This window comes from Bubalus kerabau, chromosome 9 (genome assembly GCF_029407905.1).
Source record: "Bubalus kerabau isolate K-KA32 ecotype Philippines breed swamp buffalo chromosome 9, PCC_UOA_SB_1v2, whole genome shotgun sequence".
Classification (NCBI taxonomy): Eukaryota; Metazoa; Chordata; class Mammalia; order Artiodactyla; family Bovidae; genus Bubalus; species Bubalus kerabau.
The window spans coordinates 25,819,104-25,834,094 of NC_073632.1; positions in this window are offsets into that span (position 1 = coordinate 25,819,104).

The window sequence follows — 14,991 nt, forward strand, 5'->3', positions numbered from 1 at the left end:
GTTACTTCAACAATGTTGGGACCACCAGAGATCTCCCCACTGCTAGATGCACTGGTCATTCCCAAATGATCGTACCTCATTTATTAGCATTTCCCACCAATCATTCCCATCTTCTTAAAACACTCATTTACTCGACTCTGATCACTACTCTTTTTAGGTTTCTTGCCTGGCTGGTGCTTCCTTATCTTTTTTTTTTTTTTTTTTCGCCAGCAAGTAATTTTTTCTTTTCTTTTCTTTTTTTTTTCCTCGACCTTTAACTGTTGAAATTACCCAGAGTTGAGTCATCAAACTTCACGTCTTTTCACCCTCCAGATGGTTTTAAATACCATTTGCGTGCGTGCGTGCTAAGTCGCTTCAGTCATGTCTGACTCTTTGTGACCCTATGGATTGTAGCCTTCAAGACTTCTCTATTCATGGAATTTTCCAGGCAAGAATACTGGAATGGGTTGCCTTGCCATCTCAAATTCTTCACTTGGGTGTCCACTAGACATTTCAACGTGTCCAAAGCCTGCATTCCTGCTGGACATAGCCCCTCCCTCTCTGCTCTTCTATAGTCTTCCCAATCCCAGGAAAGCAAAACTCCGTCTTTCCAGACACACAGGCTAGACCCCAGATTATTGTGGACTGCTTGTTTCTCTCACACCCTGTATTCACTCTTTCACCAAATCCTGCTGACTTAAGACTTCCTGATGTGTCCAGAATTTGACTGTTGATCACTCCCTTTCTTGTTACTACCTGATTCCAACCACCATCTTCTCAGATCTGGACTCTTTTATCCCCTTTCTTTTTTTTTTTTTTTTTTTATAATAAACATTTTTTTATTTTATTTTATTTTTAAACTTTACATAATTGTATTAGTTTTGCCAAATATCAAAATGAATCCGCCACAGGTATACATGTGTTCCCCATCCTGAACCCTCCTCCCTCCTCCCTCCCCATTCCATCCCTCTGGGTCGTCCCAGTGCACCAGGTCCAAGCATCCAGTATCGTGCCCCTTTCTAACCAATCTCCCTGTCTACCCTTTACCTACTTCGGTCAACATAGCAGAGGGAATCCTTCCTGTGGCTTTAGCATCTTAGAGTGAAGCCAAAGTCCTTAAATAGCAAGCCTCACCTCAACAGTCCATGCGCTCTTGTAACCATGCTGCTTATAACCATAGGAAGTAACACATACTTACCATACCTTCTTCTTGTCTGTGCTCCACTCCCATCCCACTAGAATAAACTTCCAAGAATTGAAATCATGCCTGTCTCACTTCCAGCTCCCAGCCCTGAACCACACACCAGGCACAGCCTGTGCATTCTGGCGCCACCTCGTGGCCATTCCTGAGACTGTACCTGCAGGATCTGGCCAGAACCCACAGCCAGCTCCTTCCCGCTCCACCCAGTCCATCCCAGGGGTAAAGGCAAAAACTAAAATGACATCGCTTGTCCAAAAAAAATCTCCCTTTGACTTTAACGCTCTCTGTCCTTTCCCTTGTTCATGCTGCTTCAGTCACACTGGGCTCACTGATGTTCCTAGAACCCGTTAAGAACATTACTGGCCTCTAATCAATACTCTGCAATGGCCTATATGGGGGAAAGAATCTAAAAAAGAGTGGATCCATGTGTATGTGGGCTTCCTAGGTGGCTCAGAAGTAAAGAATCTGCCTGCAATGAAGGAGATGTGGTTTTGGAAATACGGGTTCTATCCCTGGGTCAGGAAGATCCCTGGATGAGGAAATGGCAACCAACTCCAGGATTCTTATTGGGAAAATCCCAGGGATAGAGGAGCCTGGTGGGCTACTGGCAAAGAGCCTGGCATGACTGAGCGACTGAGTGTGACATGACACATGTTATGTATAACCCATTCACTTTGCCGGACACCTGAAACTAACAACATTGTAAATCAATAATTTTTTTTAAAAGAACATTATTGCCTTAAGGCATTTATACTTGCTTCCTCTGACTGGCCCACTTTCCCATTAGCCTCATGGCCAACCCCTCATTTACTCATAGACTCTCCTTAAAAAAATCGAATGAGTAAGGACTGCCCTGGTCCTCGACTTAAAGAGCCCTTCTATTATTACCTTGGCTCTCATGTCTCTAATCCTATTTCCTGTTTTCTCATGCTACCTATAACCATAGGAAGTAACACATACTTACTGATTTACTTTCTTCTTGTCTGTGCTCCACTTCCATCCCACTAGAATAAACTTCCAAGAATTGAAATTATGTCTGTCACGTTCACTACTTTATCCCCAGGGCCTAGAACAGACGTTGGAAAATACTAGGCACTCGATAAATATTTGAGAGACTGATTGAGCTTATAAAAGAGCATTATAAGATGCCAAGGAGGAAGAGGGCGTGGGAGGAACTGGGAGATTGGGATGGACGTATATACACTATTGATGCTAAATATAAGACAGACAACTTGTGAGAACCTACTGTATGGCACAAGGAACTCTATTCAGTGCTCTGTGGTGACCTACATTGGAAAGAAATCCAAGAATAGGGGATATCTGAATATGTATAGCTGATTCACCTTGCTGTATGGTAGAAACTAACAGCATTGTAAAGCAACCATACTCTAATAAAAATAATTTAAAAAATAATAAGCAAATGTAATAATAGTAAGTAAATAATAATGTAAATAATAACAAGCACTTTGGCCACCTGATGCAAAGAACTGACTCACTGGAAAAGACCCTGATGCTGGGAAAGATTAGAAGGCAGGAGGAGAAGGGGACGACAGAGGATGAGATGGTTGGACGGCATCACGGACTCAGTGGACATGAGTTTGAGTAAACTCCAGGAGCTGGTGATGGACAGGGAGGCCTGGCGTGCCGCAATTCATGGAGTCGCAAAGAGTCGGACACGACTGAGCAACTGAACTGAACTGAAGCAGATGTAGATTATTTTTGTAAAAAGAAAAAATGCTATGAAAGAATGACACAGAGGCTGAGGGAATAAGATTTCTTGAGCAATCTGAAATCCAAATGTCAAGAACACAATTAGGAGTTTTCCAGGAAAAGGGAAGAAGAGGGAGGGAAGAATTTAACCATAAAGAAAACATTGCCAAGACCCTAAATGTATTTGTTTGCTCAACAAATATTTATTAAACAACTGCAATGTACCAGGATGTGATCTGGGCATTTGGGACATAAGGAGTAAAGGAGAAAAGCCATATACAAATTAATATTTGGCAATTGGTCATTTAATAAAAGTTCTATAAGAACAACTTGGGATAGAGAATACAGAATGATGGGAGTGGGAAGGGAAGACCAGATATGGTGGGTTACACTTCTGAGGAGGTGCAATTTAGGTCGAGACTAAAGTTCTGTCCTTGACGAAGTTCAAGATTAGTTATTATCTGGAAAAGGGAAAAAATGCTCATATTTATGATATTTTTACTTATTGCTACTTTATTGCTTGATCAGTCACTGAAAGACTTGCATTAAAAACCTTTTTCCCTTGGTGGATTTATAAGATCCCCATAGAAGATCTGCCAATTTTTGATTCCTGTATTTTGAGGCTGGGTTAGGTACATCTACGTTTATGAATGGCTTATATTCTTGCCAAATTGAATCTTTTCTCCTTAAAAATAATTTTTAAAATAAAGCATATTTTGCCTGATGTTAATCTAAATACATCCATTTTTGGTAATATTTCCCAGGTACATTTGTTCTACAGTTGTACATTCTGCCTTTCTCTGTTCTTACGTTTTACATGCTTTATATTTATCTTCATGAAATAGCATACAGCTGGATTTCAAAGTATCCAATCTGAGATTTTTAATAGATGGGGATATTTAATCCATTTGCAATTATTATAATTATTATATATTTAATAGCATACAGCTGGATTTCAAAGTATCCAATCTGAGATTTTTAATAGATGGAGATATTTAATCCATTTGCAATTATTATAATTATTATATATTTGAAATTGTCTTTTTCACTTTTTTTTTCTATTTATGCTCCATTTATTATGTTTAGTTAGTTAATTTTGGATTATTTAATTCTTTTGCCACTGCCCTATTTACTGCTATAATGGAAATGCTACATGCTACTTCTTTTCTTTCAGTAATTTCTTAACTTTTGATACATAGATAGTTCACAAAAAGTCCAAAGTTAATAATGAAAATCTCAGCTTTCTTCTTGGCAACACAAAAGTTTCAATTTCAAATTTACCTTCTTATTCAAACAATTTTGTTCTTTAGCTTTTTATCCCTGAAAATGTAGAACATTTTGTACAAATATTTTTATACAAAAATATTTATTTAAATATAACCACATTTATCAATTTTTTGTTCACCACTGTAAGTACTCAATAATATATTTAGTTCTCTAAAATAAATTTCCAAGTAAATTTTATTAGTCTCTCTTTGATTGTATTTTAAATTTCTCCTTTGTTTAAATATTTTAATCACAGTCATTTCATGTTTTAAAACTGACAAATTTTAATTGTTTAAACACTGTTTTTCCAGTCCTGCTGTTTGTTATTTCTCACTCTTGCTTATGGTGAATTATTTTCGCATCTGTTTCATGATTTGAAATATAAAACTTAGATTTTCATGGCTTTAATGTGTGAGAACCAGGAAAGGCCAGAGTTGAGTGCAAATTTCTCCCAAATAGGTAGATTTCACCAGGCTTATCAGGGATTTCGCAAAGTAGGAGCACTGAATAATTTCTCATAGTGAGATTTCGTGTGTCACACAGAGAGACAAAGTTTTGTCTTGGTTACATGAGTGCAAGCCTGTGGTTATTCTTTGCCCACCTTGGACCAAGTCCAACAAGGACAAGTTCTGTTACTATGTCCCTTTGTTATTTGCTGAATATTTTTCTCAGTTTCACTAAGTCATAGACTTTGGCTATAAACAACATAAAGTAAGAGTTGCCTTCCCCTCACTTGCTTGGGTCCAATATTTTTTTGTTTTCTTCAAAGACTTAAAAACCCAAAGATCTAAGTCCCTGCTATCACCAAATATCCTCAAGGTAACCCAGCATTAGCTGTGATTTTGAAACTATTCTGTAGCTGTCCAGTCTTATTCAAGCCCCAGGTGACTCAGGAGTAAAGAATCTGCCTGCGGTGCCCGCAGACGTGAGTTCGATCCCTTGGTTGGAAAGATGCCCTGGAGAAGGAAATGGCAATCTGCTCCAGTATTCTTGCCTGAGAAATCTCATGGACAGAGAAGCCTGGTGGGCTACAGTCCATGGGATGGTAAAAGAGTCAGACATGACTTAGAGACTGCTGCTGCTGCTAAGTCGCGTCAGTCGTGTCCGACTCTGTGCGACGCCATAGACGGCAGCCCACCAGGCTCCCCCATCCCTGGGATTCTCCAGGCAAGAACACTGGAGTGGGTTGTCATTTCCTTCTTCAATGCAGGAAAGTGAAAGTGAAGTCGCTCAGTCGTGTCCGACTCTTCGCGACCCCATGGACTGCAGCCTACCAGGCTCCTCCGTCCATGGGATTTTCCAGGCAAGAGTACTGGAGTGGGGTGCCATTGCCTTCTCTGAGACTTAGAGACTAAGCAACAACAAAACATCAACAATCTTATTCACTCTCTGAGGCTTGCTTTTTTTTCTTTCAGAAACAGATTTTGTATTTTAAATGTTGCATACTGTTGCTTTTTTTTCTTCTTAGCATGTTGGGTGTTTTGTAACAGGAATATTTTTAGGTTGAATTGCTGAAAGCACAGATCCGCAACCCTGTGTAAATATAACACAAAGATGGAGATTAAAGATAAATAGAGTGACTTCACAGAAATCTGTTCCTTCTCAGTATAAAATGGAGGAAAGATTAGGCTCCTGTGCTTGACTCATGTACCCTGCTCTTCCCTTTCATTTCTTGGCATGAGGATAAGAAGCAGAATAATTGTATCATTCAATTATCTTGTAACATAATTTACATATTACATGTGTGTCAAGCAATAGAACCAGGTCACACATATTATGAATGTCAACATATTTGATATTAAAAATAAGTAAAACAAGCTAAGGAAAATTAACAATAGTTTTACTTCTGTTTTGAATTCAAAAAGTCTAGCCTCCAAAAGAAAATCAGCAGAATGACTCCACAGGGATTCTCTCCTCAGTGCAAAATTCATAAGCATTAAAACAACTTTGCTCTCTGTTATTTTCAATTAAGATATTTCAATACTTTGCCAAGATAAAAGATGACAAGTGTGTTTCTCTTGTTTACAGGGACAAAGAAAACAACCCTGTTATCAATTTTCTCCTCAAGAGGAAGCGTTTCCATCAAGAAAGCTATGTTACCTTCAATCACAGTGACAGGACGAATGCTATTGATGGCTAGCAATTGACAGAACAAGCCTCAGAGATATGACAGGGATTTGCTACTCTAAATGACTTTCAATGCACACTTCAGTGCAAGATCATTTCTCTTCCTTAGCAGGTGTGGATTCTGATTTCATTCCCTGTTAAAACTAAGCAGAAATCATCCAAAATGCCTTGACACTCTTCCGGTTGCATTCATGACAACAACAACAAAAATTAGAAGTTTTTTTGTTTGCATAGTTATATATATATATATACACACACACACACACATACACACACACACACACACACACACATATATGATATAAATTATGGGCTTCCCTGGTGGCACAGATGGAGAATCCACCTTCAGTGCAGGAGATCCCTGTTTAATCCCCTGGTCAGGAAGATCCCCTGGAGAAGGGAATGGCAACCTGCTAGTGTTCTTGCCTGGAGAATTCCAAGGACAGAGGAGCCTGGCAGACTGTGGTTCATGGGATCGCAAGGAGTCAGACATAACTGAGTGACTAACACTTTCACATACTTCATACACACACACACACACACACACACACATATATATACACACACATACATAGTCAAATAGAGTGTTCTGAGTTTCTATTCCTTTTTTACATAGCAGCATATATATATACATATATATAATCTAATAGAGTGTTTTCTGAGTTTTTATTTCTTTGTTTGCATAGTAAAATGTATGTACATATATAACCAAATACAGTGTTTTCTGTTTTTGCCAGTGTAAGGTAAAGAGAAGTGAAATCTGAACCATCTCAATGTCTGTTGTAGAGATCAACATGAAATAACATGGAGAAGTAGAAATGTTGAGTTGAATAACTGAATTGAGTATGTTCTAACCTCATGTCCCTCAATTATATAATGATTTTTAAAACTCAAAATACCTCACCGGTAGAACTGTGGGGAGAGTTAATTAGACAAAGCTCCTGGAGTGTAGGTTCCTATCAATTATCTTTATCTTTAAAAGGTGCATATGGAGGGGAAAATATAAACACACGTAGACACTCACACATATACATGTGTGTATTTACATGTGTGTATACTTATATTTATGTGTGTATATTTGTGGATGTGTGTGTGTCCTCTCAGGAAACATTTCACAAAGAAGTGTTCAGTGAGTCATGATAGAGTTCATGAACAAAAAATTGGAATTACTATAAACAAATTATTCTTTGAGAAAGGGATGCTCAGCCTGTTGAAACAGACAAAATGGTCACTGTGGTTGGAGAGAAATGACTTCAGTTCTGATAAAAAATAGAAAACATATTGGTGACAGCCAGCGTGGGGAAGAAGCTGGACTCGAAAAAGAGGATTTGGGGTAAGGCAGGAAAGAAGAAACACAGGCAGAATTTAGTGTGTGTGTGTGTGTGTGCGCATGCACACACGCTCTCAGTCACTCAGTCACGTCCAACTCTTTGTGATCTCATGGACGTAGTGCACTAGGCTCCTCTGACCGTGGAATTTGCCAAGCAAGAATACCAGCTGCAGAATAATGAAGCCTACGCAAACCATCCTGAGACGGCATTTTTGTGACTGAGGAGTACTTGAAGGTATTTCAACTTCTGTGGCCATTGATGTCTACCCAATCCAGGTATATAACGACCAATGTCTGAAGAGAGTTTGAATTGGAGCCTTTATAAAACAACAAAAGCATGTGTTAAAAAGTCTATTCAATAAGAACTATACACTGTTCATTACTGATATGATGATCTAAGCATAATTCTATAGTGAACTGCAAAGCCTATCAGTGAGGCCTTGATCTAAGCATCCCATCTCTCCTCTCCAAGAACATACAAAGATACCTTCTCGTGTCTCAAGCTCAGACGCACACAGGGGCCATACAGGTAACATAAGCATATAAACGGGACAAGTATAAGACAGTTGAAAATGATATAACAAACTTTTGTGCGATGTATTAGCATCACACAAAAGCATTCATTTTCAAGTTTTATGAAACCTGTGGTGGTCAAACTGCACATCTCAAGTGTGAAAGTGAAAGTGAACTCGCTCAGTCGTGTCCAACTCTTTGCGACCCCATGGACTGTAGCCTACCAGGCTCCTCCGTCCATGGGATTTTCCAGGCAATAGTACTGGAGTGGGTGCCATTTCCTTCTCCAGGGGATCTTCCCGAACCAAGGATCAAACCTGGGTCTTCCACATTGTAAACAGACGCTTTGCCGTCTGAGCCACTAGGGAAGCCCTTCTTGTGTCTCAAGTGTAGAGCACCATCAATTGTTAGCCTGGTTTATCCAAACACAGCTAGATTATCCTGTTCAACTGACCTTCCTACATCCCACCCTTTTCTTCCTATAGGCTATCTTCCTGTGAAAGGGTCACCCCTTTTATCTAAGGCATTTGTAACTAATCTGAAAGTAGTTTGCTTCTGTTTGCAGCTGCCAGAAGTTTATTATTTGGTAGACTTTTTCTCCAATATCTGCAGTTTTTTATTGTGTGTTCAGTCACTCAGTCGTGTTTGACTCTTTGCAGCCCCATGGACTGTAGCTCACCAGGCTCTTCTGTCCATGGAATCCTCCAGGCAAGAATACTTGAGCTGGTTGCCATTTCCTACTCCAGGAGATTTTCCTGACCCAGGCAGTTTTTTTGGTTAACTGTAAACAATTTCTATTTCTTTATGTATTTTTTTTTCTGCTAACACTGTTATATGTCTCTATGGCTCCTATGACTTCTTCCGAACCAGCAGCGCCAGAGCCATTCTATTTAAAAGAGAAACAAGGACTTTCCAGATGGTCTAGTAGTTAAGAATCTGCCTGCCCATGCAGGGGACATGGATTTGATCCCTGCTCCAGGAGGCTTCTGCATGCCGCAGGACAATAATGCCCGTGAGCTGCAGCTACTAAAGCCCTAGAGACAGTGCTCTGCAGTGAGAGAAGACACTGCAATGAGAAGCCCAAGGGCCACAGCTAGAAAGTAGCCCTGCTCACCATCTCTAGAGAGAAGCGCACAAGCAAAGATGAAATACAGCCATAAATAAATAAATAAACAACTTTCCTAATTTGACCACAACTCCATCCCAAACCAGCACCTTTGCCCACACCCCTCACACAAAACTGCTCATCATGCAATGCTTTTCTTTGTTTTAGTGCTATCATCCATTCTTGTTGCCCATCGTGGTTAGATAGCTTCTAAGAGAAGGAACTAGATCTGCCATATTTTTATAAAAGTGTGGTCTTCTTAAGCAAGCAGAGCAGTCTCCAACCAAATCAAGCAACAGAGCGTCCAAGTTCCCCTTGCTAATATCTAGACTCCTACATGAAAGCTAAATATTTTCCCAGACAGATGAGAAAGAGATAACTTTATTTGACCACGGAAGACCTAGACATGAAAGCAAGGCAGGGTTTGTCAAGAGACTGGAAAATATTGCTGTGGGGTATTATAGGGTTTTAAAATGAATTTTTTGGCTCAGAGTAGCCGGTGTTTATGTATTTTGTTTTTATTTTACTAAAACTTCTTATCTTTCAGGATTTTCAGGTCACAGGAATATCAGGAGATGAGATTTCCGTCAGCCTCTGAATGGGGCAAAGAACAACATGTAAGACCTCCACAAAGGAATCAGGGCTGTCTATCTGTGCCATGAACATTTCTAACACCAGTCAGTCCACAGGAGATGTCTAGGGAGTTATTTCACTCAGCTAAAATAGTTCCTTTTTCTAATACAATAAGCAAAACAACTCAAGTAATTCTCTTATAAAGTGAAAGTGAAGTCGCTCAGACGTGTCCGACTCTTTGTGACCCAGTGGACTGTAGCCTACCAGGCTCCTCTGTCCATGGGATTCTCTGGGCAAGAGTACTGGAGTGGGTTGCCATTTCCTTCTCCAGGGGGTCTTCCCGATCCAGGGATCGAACCCAGGTCTCCCTCATTGGAGGCAGACACTTTAACCTCTGAGCCACCAGGGAAGCCTAATTCTCTCATAAACTGACACTAATTTATGTGCTGCCCACTCCAGTATTATTGCCTGGAGAATTCCATGGACAGAGTAGCCTGGTGGGCTCAGAACCCATGGGGTCGCAAAGAATCAGACACAGCTGAGTGACTAACACATTGGGCTTCCCTAGTGGCTCAGATGGTAAAAGAATCTGCCTGGAATAGACAAAAGAGCCTGGCAGGCTATAGTCCATGGGGTCACAAAAGAGTCAGATATGACTGAGCAACTAACAGGATTAGTGTACAGATAGAAGAAAGTCGGAGAAGGCAATGGCACCCCACTCCAGTACTCTTGCCTGGAAAATCCCATGGATGGAGGAGCCTGGTAGGCTGCAGTCCATGAGGCCGCTAAGAGTCGGACACCACTGAGCGACTTCACTTTCACTGTTCACTTTCATGCATTGGAGAAGGAAATGGCAACCCACTCCAGTGTTCTTGCCTGGAGAATCCCAGGGATGGGGGAGCCTGGTGGGCTGCCATCTATGGGGTCACACAGAGTCGGACACGACTGACGCGACTTAGCAGCAGCAGCAGCAGCAGCAGAAGAAATAGTAACCCCGGAGACCAAAAGAACTTAAACATGTTTTGTCTAAATGCCATTTAGAGTTTACCTTGGTGAACTAACATACAGAGAGCAAGTAAAAATCAAGATTAATATTTCAAGTACAATCTGAGTAATTCTTTTTATCTTTTTCTAGTGTGTCCATAGTTTTAGCTATTTAAAGATAAACAACGTTGAAACTGCCTCAGATTGACAATTTTTTTTTCAAAAGTTTTATGTTTTCCCCCAAACAGGTTCAATTTAAATGTTCTTTTTTTTTCATTTTGGCATAATCACAATAGGCTTATACACACAGAGATTAAACAGAAAATGGAAAATCTACATTTAGATGGAACTAGCTCCCAAAGTCACAGACACTTACAGCATAGCTTTGCCTAGTTTTCATTGGAACTAAAGCTATTTCAACTTCACAGCTTCCAACACTAGTGCAAATTGCTCCAGGGGTTCTTATCGTGAGGCCTGCCATCCTAAAACCACTTACTATTACTTATTCAGAATTTCTTTTTGAGAGATGCCTGTTTTTTTAGATAGTATTTGCTTTAGACAGACACTAAATAGCAATATAGTTGTTCATTCTTTCATTTATACTTTCTCTCATTATTTTCTATTGGAGAAACATTGTTTCTCAACAACATCCTTGCTTTACAATGTTGGGTTAGTTTCCGTTGTACAGCAAAGTGAATTATACCTGCTACATGTTTACACATATCCCCCCTTTTTTGGATTCATTCACATTTTTTACAAACTTTTTGTGTGACCTCATTAAGTGCTAGTCACAATGCTGGGAATACAAATATGAAAAAGAATAAAAAACAGCCTCGTATGATTAAGAACATTTCCTTCCTCATTTCTATTTCATGTCATGTATTGAAAAAGAAGCAGTTTTTTCCTTTCCCTTCTTCCCTTTCTTTCCTTATTCCTTTCCGTCATCTTTCTCTCTTTTTCTTATTCAGTTTTGTTTCACTCAACAAACTTTAGTCATCAGGCTGTACACCTTAAAGTTATAGAGTGCTATATGTCAATTACATCTCAATAAAATTGGAAGAAAACAAAAGCAAAAAAAGCAACAACTCTGAGGAGTCCACAGTGTATCAGACATTGTCCTAGGCACTAGGTCACCTTCAGGGTAAAAACAAATCCCAGTTTTCATGGAACTTTCAGGTGGGGGAGACTATAAGTATACAAGCGTTGGCTCACATAAGCATATACTAGAGTATCCCTATAAAAGCAGTAAGCAGAGAACTCTGTCAGAGGAGAGTGAGGGCTCTAATTTGAGTATGGTGAAGGTCTGTCCGATGAGATATTTAGGCTAAGATTTGAAGAGACAGAACCAGTCTTAGAGAGGAATTAGGAATGAGTAGTCAAGCTTTCCAGGCAGAAGAAAAGGCAGCAAACAAAGCACTGAGGGAGGAAAAACTCTGGCATGTTTAAGAATCTGAAAGCAGAGAAAGACTGAGCATAGGGGCCCCACTTGCATTGTCAGAGGCAAACGCCAGGTGGTAGGGAGATGTGTAGGCTCCAACTAGAAACTTAGATTTTATTCTAATAAATATAAAGCTATTTAAGGAGTTCAAGCATGAAACCAATCATTTTCATTAATAATAACATCAATAATAATAACATCAGCTCACATTTTTATAGCACTTGCCACATATTGGCAAGATTTGGAAAGGCAATTTACTGCTGATCTGTTTCTTTGAATAGTGCATGATCAGAATACTAAACTAAAAACTAATGGTATGAGAAAGGAGAAAAAATACTTTCCACTTTTTTTTTTTAAACATTTACCAACACATTGCTTTAACCCTTTTCATTTAGACAAAGCTCACCACTGGTCAATGGTGTGACTGTGAGGATAATACTTTTAAGTGTGATAGTCTTGTGACCACAGGAACAGTACAAATATCATGGAAACATAGAGTCAGGCATTACAGTTCTCAAATCCCCCTCCATACACACACACACACACACACACACACACACACACACACACACACACTCAGGAAGGATCGAAGCACACTGAAGGAGGCTGCTGACTGATCAGAGTTGCCTCTTTGCATCAATAGCAAGACAAGTGGCTGCTAAACTCACCTCTTCCAAAATTACTGCACAGGATGTTTGATCCACTTTGCCTTTGAAGGAACCTAGTGTGGAGTTTGGAGAAGGCATGATACCCCACTCCAGTACTCTTGCCTGGAAAATCCCATGGACGGAGGAGCCTGGTAGGCTACAGTTCATGGGGTCGCTAAGAGTCGGACATGACTGAGTGACTTCACTTTCACTTTTCACTTTCATGCATTGGAAAAGGAAATGGCAACCCACTCCAGTGTTCTTGCCTGGAGAATCCCAGGGACAGAGGAGCCTGGTGGGCTGCCGTCTATGGGGTCGCACAGAGTCAGACATGACTGAAGCGACTTAGCAGCAGCAGCAGCAGCAGCAGTAGCAGCAGCAGTGTGGAGATAGCCTCTATCTGTTATTGTTGTTTAGTCACTAAATCATGTCTGACTTTTTTGAGACCATGGGCAGGCTCTTCTGTCTATGGGATTTCCCAGGCAAGAATACTGAGGTGCGTTGCCATTTCTTTCCCCAGGGGATATTCGCAACCCAGGGATTGAACTCAAGTCTCCTGCATTGGCAGGTGGATTCTTTACCACTGGGCCACCAGGGAAGCCCATGACACCTATATACTATACGATATCAAGAGAAATCAACACTAGAAGAAAGCCAAGAAATCTGGCTTTTCGAGTTTAAAGGAAGAGACTGAATGCTACATGAGTGAGTACACGTGATAACTGAATACGCCTTAGAAATTCCAGTCACAGTTTCACCTTAGCTATCAAGGAGTTTATTGTTTTTATTTTGAGCTGTGATCCCTATCGGAGAAGGCAATGGCACCCCGCTCCAGTACTCTTGCCTGGAAAATCCCATGGATGGAGGAGCCTGGTAGGCTGCAGTCCATGGGGTCGATAAGAGTCGGACATGACTGAGCGACTTCACTTTCACCTTTCACTTTCATGCATTGGAGAAGGAAATGGCAACCCACTCCTGTGTTCTTGCCTGGAGAATCCCAGGGATGGGGGAGCCTGATGGGCTGTCGTCTATGGGGTCGCATAGAGTCAGACACGACTGAAGCGACTTAGCAGTGATCCCTATGGACTCACTCTTCTCTGACTCCAAATACTTCAAAATCTAACCCATTTTGGTAATAATTTAAATGTAGGAAGAACTCTTCTGAACAATATGCTTAAAGGAAATAAATGAAAACAGTAGTTGTGTGTTGTTGTTGTTGTTTTAACGTACTGCCTTTCTTGTTATCAAAATAATCGGAAACCAATATAACAACTTCAGACCTACAGCACATGGCATCATGTTCCAGTTAAACTTTCTGGGAACATTGTAGAAAGGTCATAGCAGGACACAGGTCTTTGAGAGCAGGAATCTTTCACTGAAGCAGTTATCTGGAACTACCTTTTCCCTGGCCAACAAATGTCCAGGTAGCTTAATGAGAAAGATCTCTCTTCACGTCCTGTGGTAGCCACGTGTGTCCTACTGACTGGTAACTTATCCTGAGAAAATAAACCACAAAGTACAAATGGAAACAAAAAGCTAACAGGTTAGCAATGTTGTTTTTTTTTTTTTTTTTTATAAATAGACATATATAACTTTCAGCTTAATGAAGTCAAGTACCCACTCTACTTCTCTGGTTACATCTAGAAAAGTAAATATTAAATTTAGACTGTATTCTAGCATGTTCATTCACTCAGTCATGTCCAGCTCTTTGTGATCCCATGGGTGGTAGCCCGCTAGGCTCCTCTGTCCAGGAGATTCTCCAGGCAAGAATACTAGAGTAGGGTGCCATTGCCTCCTCCAGGAGATTTTTCCCAACCAGGGATCGAACTCACATCTCCTGTGGCTCCTACACTGGCAGGTGGATTCTTTACCATTGAGCCCGCTGGGAAGCTCTGTATTCTTGGCTATATTCTAGAATGGACTGTCAGTAGATTGGACTTGTAATATTAGATCCATAAACTAAGATTGGAGAAGGCAATGGCACCCCATTCCAGTACTGTTGCCCGGAAAATCCCATGGATGGAGGAGCCTGGTAGGCTGCAGTGCATGGGGTCGCTAAGAGTCAGACACAACTGAGCGACTTCACTTTCACTTTCCACTTTCATGCATTGGAGAAGG